This window comes from Nannospalax galili, unplaced genomic scaffold (assembly GCF_000622305.1).
Source record: "Nannospalax galili isolate Female #2095 unplaced genomic scaffold, S.galili_v1.0 scaffold312, whole genome shotgun sequence".
In the NCBI taxonomy this organism is placed as follows: domain Eukaryota; kingdom Metazoa; phylum Chordata; class Mammalia; order Rodentia; family Spalacidae; genus Nannospalax; species Nannospalax galili.
The window spans coordinates 1,906,321-1,917,012 of record NW_008335967.1 but is presented as its reverse complement, the minus strand read 5'-3'; the positions used below and the strand labels follow the sequence as shown (position 1 = coordinate 1,917,012).

Below are 10,692 nucleotides of genomic sequence, written 5' to 3'. Positions count from 1 at the left end.
AGATAAAAGCTCCCAAATACTTTTGACATTTTTGGCCTTTGGAACGGAGTATGTGGCTAAGAGGCCCAAGGACATTGTGACTTTTAGCCAAGAAACTGGCTACTTTTCTTTGGGGTCTTTTTGCCCTAACTGCCTAGCCAATACCTACCTCCTATTCTTATCACACCATCCTCTGAAGAGGTTACCCAAATTGCCAATAGGGAATTGGGACACAGACCGCTTTGGCTTCTTCCATGCTGAACGGGGATGCAGGGTGAGACAACTGGAGTACCCCTTCAATGGGTCTATCTAAGACTCCCAAATTGCATAACTCTTATCTCTAGGGGGAAATGAAAGTCCTTGAATCGTGAATAGGAGATGTGAAGGAGAAGTAAAGGCAAGAGTAATTAGCATTACAAGTTCTAGACAGGGAACTAGAAAAAAAGTCAGAACAGGGCAATTTTCAAATGTTCATATGAGAATCCATTGGAATTTCTTGACAAGGGCTTCCAAAAGCATCCCTTTATTGGGATCCTCCTCATTTTTCTTTTGTCTTCCAAGACTGGACTCTAGAGTAATGGATTCAGGATTTGTTTTCAGGCACTTTGCTACCTGTTGGAGTGGTTAGAATCAGTGTCAGTTCCCTCTCAAAGTTCCCTTCTAGATAGGGGGAGAAAACCAATGTATCCATCATTTTAGAACAATAGCTCGTTGTCTCCCTTAGCTACAGGTGGGCACTAAAGTATTGGAGACCAAGATTTGAAGTCTTACATCTGAGCAGCACTTTCTGGTTAGGAACAATATCATCAATGAGAAATAATTGTCTAAATAACTTTTTATATAGACTTAAGCCTAATGTCTGGGAAGTATAATCCCTTGAACTCTTAAAGAAATATACTGATGACTTTACTCTTTGGTTATACTTTCCTTTTGGGTGTTTAAGAGCATACAATTTGCCCAAATAAATCAATTTATTTTTACATTTAAGGTCATTTGAGGATCTGTTCCTCAGGGGTCACATGGGCTTAGGAGGTGCTCCTAGCTCCTTCCTTTTACCAGTTCCATCTATGTATAGATATGTCAAAGGTCCTGCTTGACCATGTCTGGCTTAACTTGGAAGCATGAATGAGCTGTTTCTTCTGAGTTGACCTTCCTCTTTGTAGACTGGACACTAGTTCAAGTCCATCTCATGGGGTCTCCACGTACTTCCTGAACAAGAGGACAGGTGACTCACCACAGTTACAGGACATTTTGAGAGATGTTCCATAGTCCTGGAACTTAGTCGACCTTGGAGGGCAAGGGGCAAAAACTGTCCTTTAAGTCCCTCTGACCATATTGGTATAGGCCTCAAACTATGGGTGTTAAACATCCAATAAGTTTAGTTTCACCAGTCTGGTACTTTTAATTATCATGTGTAGTATAAGTATTTAAAAGGCAGTTTGGGGGCTGGAGAGATGGCTCAGAGGTTAAGAGCACTCACTGTTCTTACAGAGGACTCAGGTTCAATTCCCAGCACCCACATGGTGGCTATGAACCGTCCTTAGCTCCAGTTCCAGGGGAATCCAAAGCCCTCTTCTGATCTCCATGGCATTGCATGACATGGGTGCACTCACATACATGCAGGCAATATACTCATACACATAAACTAAAAATAAGTAATAAAATATTAAAAAAAAAATAAATAAAAGGCAATTTGATACCATGTCCATTTAGCAAAGCAACAATAGTAGGTTCCCCCATAGGGCCTATGACTTTCCCATCCATGGGCTTTTGACCAGTTTTACAGTACCAGGCATGAGTTCTTCTTATGGAGTGGGTATCAAATCCAATTAAAAAGTGTTGGTTGTGCCCATAACAGTGATGCCACTGTGCAACATTGGGCATATATTGCTTGGCAAGTTAGTATTGTAGCTCACAGGGTTCATAATTGGGTAAGACTATTGATGACTTTCCTCCTTCAGCGGCCTGCATAGCACCTTTTTTTGAAGGCTAACCAATGGGAAGGAAGCTTCCAGGTCGGTTCCAGCTTGATTTTTCTGTGTTCTACAATTGAAGTATGTGGTATCTTACTATTTAAGTTCTGGTGGGCAATCAAGAATAATAATAATAATAGCCTGTGTTTTTTTGGAAGCTGTTATATGCTGGATTCTGAATAAAAATCACCAACACCACTTAATTGAAAGTAGCAAGGTAAAGTTTTATTTTGGCCAACCGGGCTGTCTATGTTGGGAATAGAAGCAGTCCTGAGCATCAGCCAGCCAGAGTTCTTATAGGATTACAGAAAGCATGGTTCAAATAGAACATCAGTGAGCCAATCAGGTTCACATAACAAAATTTGAATTTACCTATCAACAACCTGTTATTGCACAGGCAAGCAAGGCGAGCTTACAAAAGGAAGATAAGCAGTTAGCCAGGTGCAGGGCCTAGATCAGAACATTCTGTGGTTTTGCAGTTAGCCCATTTCTCAGAACTCAAGTTTGCCTCTGGGTATTTCCCATGAGTAGAGGAAAGGGCACTTCTGAAATGGCTGTTCTAGGCAAAATGGAGTAACTTAGGTTAGGTTAATTAGCTGGGATAGTTTAGAGGCCTCTGGGCCTCCCTGTCCAACAACTCCTAAGAATGTATTCTACACCTGGCACGGGGCTTTTCATTTAATAACCTATAGCTCCTGGGAACAGCATTATCCACTTGTGCAGCGTACTTCCCTTCAAACTTCTTTTTTCAGGGGTGAATACAAACACAGACACATTGACACAGATTATTCAGTCCAGTTTCCCACATTTCAGGAAATTTCAGGACTCAGCACATCCAAAGTGCAATAGATAAGTGTCACCCTGGAAAACCACATTCTTGATCATGATATTTCCACTGTCAGGTAAGTATCAAGTTCCCTTTTCCCTTTCTTTTCTTTTACAAAGTTATGTTTTTAATATTTTCCAGTTTCCTTTATTTTTTGAAAATTTCCTAATTTCATTTGTCTTTATACCTGAATAAGAGTTTTCTCTAACCTCCACATGATGTGCACACATCATCATTGCTGTTGTCATTGTCATCATCATCATCATGTACACATACATGCAAACACAATAATAAAAAATAACTTAAAAAAATAAAGTAACATACCTCAACATAATTAAAGCTATACACAGCAAACCAAAAAAATAAAATAAAATAAAAATAAAGTAATGGTCACATATAGCAAATATATCCATATTGATATTGTAGGAGTGACTTTTGCAGTATACACATACTCCAGACAAAGGCTTTTACCTAACCATGCAACCAAAAAGTTACTGTTTGTAATGTAAACAAGATCACTGAGCCATGTGCTCCTCTTGTGACCTGGTCATATGACCTTAATTCCTCAGAACCCTGCCTTGCCTTTGACCCAAGATAGTGTATGAATGTTTGTATGTATGTTTTATATATCAAAGCATTGCAAAAAGTGTGCTTTGTTCATCAAAAGCAATGAAAGAAGTTGATAACTGTCTGTCCTTCTGTGTGTGGTATTCTAGGTCTAGGGATTAAAGGGCAAAATTCTTCTCTGATAAGATAAAGGTGAGTTAGACTTCTCCATTTCATGCTGGAGATAGTCTCAATTAAAGAATGAGCAAAGCCCTTGCTTGAAAACACAGAAGGAGCAGGTTCTCAACAGTTGGGTCTGCTCTTGGCATTAAAATGGATGCTAAGCATCAGGGCATTTCTTTATTAAGATATAACTATAATGTGGCTTAGAAGTGTTGCGGAATATATATTGGCTAACATACAAACATAATTCTTTGCTTTATCAGTTGAGAGGCTTACAGCAACAAAACCACAGTGGCAAGGGTACATCTAACAACCAGATCTTGGCTTTATGACAAAAAGAATCAGGTTTCCTTGGAGAAATGATTTTTGGATTGGTGCAGGAAATATACAAGGTAAGTCTGGAGCATCATCTGGAGCCAGAAAGAAGCACCCCCCAGACACAAACAAATGTACCCTGTACTGATGAGATACACAAAGGTACAGAGGAGTCAATCGAAGCCTCCTAATGACCAAAGCTAGAACAATGTGATTTTTAAAAAAATATATTCACTTACAGTGTAAAGTATAAAACAAATGTTCATGATTCCCTAATGACATAAATGGTCAAATCAATAAATGAGAAGAATTTCAAATAACTTATGTACCTATTCTGCCCTCAAGGTTTAACTCCGCACTCATCAGTGCAAACTGCATATAATTACTTTCTTCTGAAGAGTGCTGCCTGGAAAGTGGTGGGAATGGGGAAAGCCACTTTACAGTGGAGAAACCTTGTAAACATTGCCTTGGCCAAGTCATCAAGGTCAGTTTCAATGGCAAGCCTGTTGACTGTGTATCCTTGACACTGATTTTCCACCCAAGAACACATAACTTCAGCCTAATCACAAGTGTGTCAGGCAGATCCCAGCAGCGTGGCATCCTATAACACACTTGGTGAGTTCTCAAATTTGTTAATGTCACCTAAAGCAAGAGAATTCTGAGAAACTAAGTCAGGAGGAGCCTCAGAAATCATGATGACCAAATGTAATGTGGTATTCTGGGGAGGCTGATGGAACAGAAATATTAAATTAGGTAAAAGCTAAAGAAATCTGAACAAATTGTGACTATTACTTAGTTAATGATGTGTCTATATTGTTTTTTGATTGTGGCAAATGTACTGTACAAATTCAGGATGTCAAAATAGGATAAATTAATACAGGGAGCATTGGAAAACTCTGCATCATTTTCTGATTGTTCTATAAATCTAATGGTGTTCTACAAATAAAGTATATTGCTTTCGATGAATATTTTTATTGATTTTTTTGTGGATTTCATACTATACATCTTTTTTTTCATACATCTTATTTTAAAAAGTCTTGTGTCTCTAAGAAACTAGTTAATGTAAATAATTCCAGAAAAAGTATCCTATGTTTATGTGTGGATATTCCGTTCACACCTCACCTTCTTTGCACCTTTCTCTACTCAGCTCTTCCCCAGAAGGCTGCCTTTACTGGCAATGTCAATAGGTTCCTTCCTCCAGAAGGTTATGGGAAGTACAGGAAAGGGTGAGGAGAGCCCCAATAGGAGATGAAAGGAAGGTAGGGGAGACTGAGTATTTATTTTCCCAATTCTTTCCTTGTTGAACGTGGGACTATTAATAACTACCAAATGTGACACCTCTGTTGGACAGTCCTCTGCAATAGCACCTGGGTTCTGATAACAGCTTCTCCCTACTCCTGCTCTCTTAGACTGGGAAGGCAGCCCTCTGTTTTCCCCTGGATGCTAGCTGACAGATCCCTTCAGCCACCATGGAAGTGCTTTTATCATGGTTTTCTTTGACCCTGCCTACACTCTTATAAGCAAACCATTGATTGACGATATCTGCACATGCCACCTCTCCCTTGGACTCTGGTTTGTACAATATTCAAATATGTATTCCCTCCATTTGTACAAATATCAGCATACTATACACATTGTTTGCATCTTGCCATTTATTCTTATCAATCTAGTTTGAGTTTCTGGCCATTTATACTGGTCTATATTTGAGTATTCCAATTTCTGTGCATAACAAACTTGTGAATATTGTATAAAAATGAGAATCAAAGATGAAAGTAGGTGGAGGATGCTGAGTCTGCAGATGGAGTAATGAGACATGGCTGGAACTTCTGTCAGATAACGGCGAGGTAAGCTGATACTGTGATGTACTGTGCAATTTCACAGTAGTTGAACAAGTGGGCTATAGAGTCAGATTGCTTAGGTTCATAGTCCAGCTTACCCAAGACAGGTGACCTTGGGCAAATCTTAGCCTTTCTTATATATTTTCTTAAATGTAAACTGAGACTAAAAACACCTACCTCAATGCAATATGTATGTCCCAAAGCAGTTTAATTTCCAACTCAACTTTCAAGTCAAACAACACTGGGCAATGTAGCACACAATTTACCTTTACCTCTGAGGAGGATTCAATTAGTCGGGATAAGGTGCTATCATTACCAAAAATAAATAACTCTATTAATCACCTATATAATTAGACATAATTGAACACAATTTAAATAGTAAGATTAGTTCCAGCTACATGTGTCATAAAAAGCTGTAGAAGCAAAAAAATTTTTTTAAATTTTATTATTTTTTTATTTTATGTGTATATGTGTATTGCCTGCATGTAGGTAAGTGCACCCATGTCGTGCAATGCCTGCGGATGTCAGAAGAGGCTATTGGATCCCCTGGGACTGGAGTTACGAAGAGTTGTTAGCTGCCATGTGGGTACTGGGATTTGAACCCGGGTCTTCTGCAAGAACAGCCAGTGTTCTTAACCTCTGAGCCATCTCTCCAGCCCCACAAAAATTATTTCAAAAAATTCTCTAAGAAGTTTATAGTATTTTAGAGGGTATCTCTTCCTCATCACCTGAGTTCAAAGACTATCTCTACCGTTCACAGAAAAAAAAAGTTCCTCATTCTTCTACTGTGACTATGTTAACTTCTCATTGGTATTACAGAAGACCTAAGATGATCAGTTTACCAAGAAATGGGTTAATTTGGGCTCACATTTTTCAAGTTTCCACTCCATGATCACTTGACCCGATGGCAATGGCAAGGGCCACAGTGGGACCAGAATGCTTACTTTATTACAAGCAGGAGAGAGAGAGAGAGAGAGAGAGAGAGAGAGAGAGAGAGAGAGAGAGAGGAGGGGGAGGGGAGGGAGAGGGTGAGACCCCTCAGTCCCTTCAAGGGCACACCCCAATGACCTTCTGATGACATCTCACTAGGCACACCTCTTCAAGGGTCCACCCTTCCCAATAGCCTCACCCTAAGAACCAAACTTTAACACTTGGTGCTTTGGGAGACATTCAACATTCAAACCTTAGCAGTGACCTCTAAATGTTGCACTCCCCAAGGACTGGGTAGCTGCTTATCTGTCTATTGCCTTTTCACAAATGCCTGGTTTTCGTAGCCACAGGCATCCTGAGGACTTCCGGTTTGCTAACTCCAAGCTTTGTGCATTTCACTTACACTGTCTGTTTGTTTCTTTTTCCTAACTCATGTTTTTTGCCTTTCTGCTCCTTTCTCCAGCAATACTGTCTCCTCAGCTTACAGATCTACCTTCAAATATTACCTCTTCAGCAAAATGAAAGACCTTCCCTGACCACTCTTCCTAAAGCAATCCTTTCTGCCGACTATACATTTTACATTTGCTCCATCAAGAATTCTATGATGGGGCTGGACAAATGGCTTGAAGGTTAAGAGCACTTGCTGCTCTTCCAGAGGAACTGAGTGAAATTCCCAGCACCAATGTCAGAAAACTCACAACCACCTGTAACTCCAGCTCCAGGGGATCTGAAGCTGTTGGCCTCCACAAGCACTTGTACAAACCTGTGCACACAGATACATACATACATAGAAATAAAAATAAATCTTTAATTGGGTGTGGTGGTGCATGCCTTTAACCACACTCAGGAGGCAGAGGTAGGTAGATTTCTGTGAGATAGAGGCCAACCTGGACTACATAATGAGTTTCAGGTTAGATGGGGCTACAGGGAGACCCTGTGTCAAAAAAGCCCAACCCCCCCCCCAAATTATTTAAAGGAGGGGCTGGAGAGACGGCTCAGCGGTTAAGAGCACTGACCGCTCTTGCAGAAGACCTGTGTTCGATTCCCAGCACCCACATGGCGGCTACAAGCCGTCCTTAACTCCAGTTCCAGGGAAATCCAAAACCCTCTTCTGACCTCCGCCGCATTGCATGACACGGGTGCACTTACTTACATGCAGGCAATACACTCATACGCATAAAATAATAATAAATAAAATATAAAAATAATTATTTAAAGGGAAAAAAATTATAAGACATCCTTATGCTCATTTCCCCCATGGCTGTTTTTAAATCATAATAGGATAGTATCTGTTTTTTAAATGGCTGATAGTTACTGCCCTAGTAGAACATAAGTCCTTTGAGGACAGGAACTTAGACTTGCTCACTGTTGTATCTCTAACACTTAGAATGTGTCTCATACAAGTGGCAGACTCAATAAATCCTCATTGAGTGAATGAATGAGTTGAATAAGTTAACAAACAAAATATTTAATCACCCAATCAGCACAGCACAGTGCTTAAATAGCTCTCAAATTTCTCTTGTCTCTCTCCATACCATGTTATAGATGCTTTGGGATAAGGTAGGCAATGATAACTTTGAAAATTAAATACAGTTAAACTTGGAAGAGTTCTCAAGTTGTTTGTTGCTTAGATAACTATGCCATTATTTCATGGTAGCCAAAGAAAATTAAATTTATTCAAACATTAAACTTAGATTCATATTAAGGACTCCAAATATGGCCTGAAAAATTTTTGTTATTGAGATTAAAATAGCTTTATGGTACACACTACTATACCCAACTTTTACATGGCAGTTGGGGAATCTCAACTCAAGTCTTCATACTTGGATAGCAAGCACTTTATTTACTAAGCCATCTCTCCAGATCCTGAGGAATTTTTAAAGGTTGGAGTCTCACCTTTTAAAATTAATTTTATTTGAAACTAGGCACACTGGTAAGCCCCTGCAGTCCCAGCTATCTGGGAGGCTACAAAAGGTGGATTGCTGGAGCCTAAGAGGCTGGTGCCAGCCTGAGTGTCATAGTGAGACCTGTCACTTGAAAAATAAAGAGACTGGGCTAGTAAGATGTTTCCATGGTTAGGAGCACTGGCTGCTCTTTCAGAGGAACCAGGTTCTAGTCCCAGTACCCACATGAAGGCTAACAACCGTCCTAACTCGTTTCAGGGGTCTGACACTCTTTTTTGACCTCTGTGGACATTACACAACAGGAGTACACCTACCCACATGCAGGCAATACACTCATACACAAAAAATAAAAATAATTTAAAAAAATTTAAAAAGAAAACTGCAGAGATAAAATTAGTTTTATTTCTACTCAATGATTTTTCAAGATGCATCATATATTAATCAATAATGTACCAAATACTTATCCAAGTACTGTTACACTGTCATAATTTGCCAAGATAAGAATACCCAGAAAGGTTAGTGCTGTAACCTTACTTAATTAAAGTGTATACATCTATGTGCATAGGGGAAAAAGACAGAAAGGAAATAAGAAAGCTAAACAGTAATTATTTGAATTATAGGATAAGAAGTGATTGCTGGAAAAAAAAGAAGTGGTTACTCTTTTCTATTTTATAATTGAATATATTTTCCAAATTTTCTGCTATAAGCATGTTTTGTATGTGTTGTGTGTGTGTGTATGTGTACATGTGTGCATGTGTGGGAGTATGTGTGCACATGTGTGTGTGGAAGTCAGAGGCCAACTTTGAGTGTTGTTTATAAGGTGCCATCTACTATTTTTCTTTTTGAGACAGGGTCTCTCACTGGCCTGAAATTCACCAGGTAGGCTACACTGGCAGGCCCTAGACGGGGGTTCATCTGTTTTGTCTCCTCACTGCTGAGATGACAAGCACACACCACCACACTCAGCTTTTCTTTTCTTCTTCTTTTTTTTTAATGTGGATTCTGGGATCAAACTCAGATCCCTGTGTTTATAGATGCAAGCATTTTAGCAACTGAGCTACCTCCCCAGCCCAACCACATCTTCTTAAATATCATTAGAGAGATATGGCTTACAGATGAAGAAGAAATGAGGAGCAGAAATGAAAAGTTAACATGCAGAAAACTGAAAACAAGTGCAAAACTGTGTGATTATGAAAATACCCAATAAGCTATTCAGAAAAAGTGAGTGCAGAAGAGGTGAAAGTTTTTCTCTTTTTGTATAAATATTGCAGAATTTAGCAGCTACCAAGAGAATGAACAAGATTTAACAAGTAAAAGCTCAGAAATAGAGTTGTACTTCCCCAGGGAACATAACTTCTTTCCTGGTCATTGTTTCTTCAGGATGCCAATCTGAAATGGGGGCAGTGCTTCCAGTTTTGCTGTGAGTACCTACAACTTCTAAATGCAGCCACTTAAGAGCAATGGCTCAATTAAATTCCACCTCGAAGACAATAATTAAGCCATCTACATTACACTGCAAAAGTAGACTGCAGTAAGACTAAGAATCTAGATTTCTTTTAAAAACAGAACACTTGACATTATTAGCATTTTCCATTTTTCCCAATTCTTCTGATTAGAGGATGATTTAAATCGTAAATGTAAAATAAAATAATTCACACTACAGTATTTATTTATTTTAATTAATTTATTTTTATGTGTATGAGTGTTTTGCCTGAATGTATGTAAGGGCACCACATGTGTGCAATGCCCACGAGGGCCAGAAGAGGGTGTCAGATCCTGTGGAACTGGAGTTACAGACAGTTGCTAGCCACCATGTGGGTGCTGGGAACCCAATCTGGCCTTGTGCAAGAGCAGACAGTAGTCTTAACCCCTGAGCCATCTTCTCTACCTTCTAGTATTTCTTTTTAGACAAGGAAAATGTAGCCAAATTGACTGCTCTTAACTAGATAAAGGACTCAAAACATCCTTAAGCCACTTAAAAGCATAGATATACTTATGAATTTATATAACTATCTGCATATCAATTCTAGAATGCAATTAATTATAAAATAATTATTTTTTGAGTCACTAAGACAGAAAAAAATGCTGCCAATTGAAATATTGCCCATTATCAGTTTAAGATGAATTTGGATAAACTGTAAAAAAAAAAGTGTGCATTTTTTAATCAGTGAGACAGAATAAGCGTTTTGTGACTATTT

The 10,692-nt window shown here is 39.0% G+C and overlaps 1 non-coding gene across 1 annotated transcript; it reads right to left on the bottom strand.

Moving 5' to 3' along the window:
- Nucleotides 1–2,703: 2,703 nt before the first annotated feature.
- On the bottom strand, nt 2,704–2,862 carry LOC115069954. Its single transcript, XR_003849186.1, has one exon. It is a non-coding gene; the product is annotated as a U1 spliceosomal RNA (small nuclear RNA).
- Nucleotides 2,863–10,692: the final 7,830 nt, after the last annotated feature.